A 2,592-nucleotide genomic window follows, 5' to 3' on the forward strand; every position below is an offset into this window, starting at 1 on the left:
GAGGACAGGAGAGCTTGCTTAGGGATTCTTATCTACTATAGAGGACCCCACTAGAGAAGACAGAAAAAGGCTTTAAGGTAACAGTGCTGATGAAGAAGACCACAGATGGGGAGAGCGGTGGGGCAGAATACGCTCCAGAACCCAATATGTTTTGTTGAAGGAATGCCTGTCGCGCGCCCAACGTCTTGCTAGCAAGAAAGATGCGCGGCAAGAGGATTCTTCTGCGAACAAGCCTTTACTGTACAGCTCTCTTGAACAGGGACAGGGGGACCTCAAGCAGCAAGAGTGCTCGCCTTATATAGACAGCAGCTGAGGCTATGCTAATTGTCCTTCAGGGATTGGCGGAGCATGAATTACCTCATTAGCATGGTGCTGCTCCCTCATTAGCATATTACCGGCCAACTGATGCCAGGTGCAAAGCCTGAGCATGCGCAGTACCATTGTTCACCACAGGGGGTCGCCCTACAAATGCCTATTTAGCTTAAAAGATGAACCAATAAAAGCCCTGAATGGATGCTTTTTTTGACAGTGTGTTTTTCATTTAGGTATTTATTTATCTATATTTATTTCATTTATTTATATTTCTAAAATGTATTTTAATTTGGGACTTTCATTCTCAATAAACTTCATTCAAAAACTACACTTTTAGGAGAAAAAAGAGATCATACATAAAAAATTATCCCATGGGTGTTGGAGGGCACTTGCTGTTCTTGCAGAGGACCACAGTTCAACACACAGCACCCATGGCAGGTGGCTCACAATTGCCAATAATTCTGCTTCTGGGATATCCCATGACCCCTTTTTGTCTCTTCAAATCGCTACACATTTGAATGCTCTCTCACAGACATACACATAAATAAAAATCTTAAAAATTTAAAACAAATATAAACAATAAAATTATCTCACAAGAGAAAATAGAAAAAGCTTTCTAGTGCACATGGTATAATTAATATCATATGTAATGCATATAAAACAAAGCAATATTATTAAATACAAATGTGGAAATACAGATAAAATGTAAGTCTATTTCTTTTTGTGCAATGTAGTAGCTTTGCATATTAATAAAATCTAAATGCCTTTCAGCAAGAAGAATTACATAAAAATGAGTACACCTCAAGCAGGCTCAGGGATGAATATGTAAATATTCAGAATCAGCTAAAAAAGATTATTGAGGCATTGTTCCACTTGGTTGCTTTTGAAGCAAGATGACTGATGGTCCTCAATTAACAAAGGCAAAGTGAGAGACAGGCTGTAGAGAAAGTCAGCACATTGTCTTACTGAAATACATAAACCTTTTAATCTAGACGATGCAATTGTAATTCAGGTGAATAGGACAGTTAGGGATGTATATGAAGTATGTCAAATGCCTGGATTATTCCATGGTGTTTATTAAGATTATATAAAACAAAAGGAAAGAGAAAAAAGGTCAATAGACACATCTAGGTGAAAACCATTCAATTTTTATCAGCTTTAGGTGAATTAATGATAATGGTAAGTTAACTATAAAACACACATTGGCAAAGATTTTCTGCAAAGGGTTGAATAGTAGATACTTTAGCCTTTAGGGGTCATATGACCTCTATGCAATAAACTAAAAATAAAAATAAATAAAAGCAGGGACAGAAATAGGTAAGTGAAAGCAGTGGTTGTGTTCCAACCAAAATTTGCTTACAAAAAATTATAGATAGGAGGGGCTGGAGAGATGGTTCAGTGGTTAGGGTGCTCTTAGAGAGGTGCTTCTCTTCCTAGAACTCACACGGCTGTTCACAACCATCCTTGACTCCAGTTTAAGGGATTTTACGTTCTCTTCTGGTATCACAGGGCACCAGTTGTGCATGCAGTTCACATACGTACATGTAGGTAAAATGCTCATGCATAAAATAAAAATGAACATAAAAAATAAAAAGTGTTTGACTCCCATACTTTAAAGAAAACCAGTATGTTAGAAGTAGCAGACTGGATAAAAGCGAGTGTGGGTGCGCGTGCGTGTGTGTGTGTGTGTGTGTGTGTGTGTGTGTGTGCGCGCGCGTGCGTGCGCGTGTGCATGTGTGTGCATGTGTACACATATGCACATGAGCATACATGTCTGATTTACTATATTTTGTTTGTTTGTTAGATATAGTTTCACTCTGCTGCCCATGTTGAGCATGACCTTCCAGTGGTCTTTCTGTCCGCACGTCTCAAGTGCTAGGACTACAGACATAAGCTACTATACTTGGCTTGACTAATAATTATTTGGTAATAGTTGTTGAAGTCACTGTAAGACGTAATTTATTTTGTCTAGTACTTGTGTGAAAATACATTTGGGTAAATTGTGTACATTCAGGCATCGGTGTAATTTTCCAGATGTCTAGCTAATTTCCAACTGTAGAATGATGTCCAAAGTATTAAAGCACTACAAAATTTGTCTCTGACTTATCAAAACAAAAAAGAATTTTTAGAAAGCTATCCAGTAGCATTCTTGGAAAATTATAGAACCAAGTGAAGAAATATGAAGCTTCGTGTGGATGGGGCCCTGATTCTGTCATTTGTCTAAATCTCGTTCCTTATACCGGAAAGGTGCTCAGATGCTGACTAAAAGAGAAGACTGTC

This window comes from Rattus norvegicus, chromosome X, assembly GCF_036323735.1.
Source record: "Rattus norvegicus strain BN/NHsdMcwi chromosome X, GRCr8, whole genome shotgun sequence".
Taxonomy (NCBI): Eukaryota; Metazoa; Chordata; class Mammalia; order Rodentia; family Muridae; genus Rattus; species Rattus norvegicus.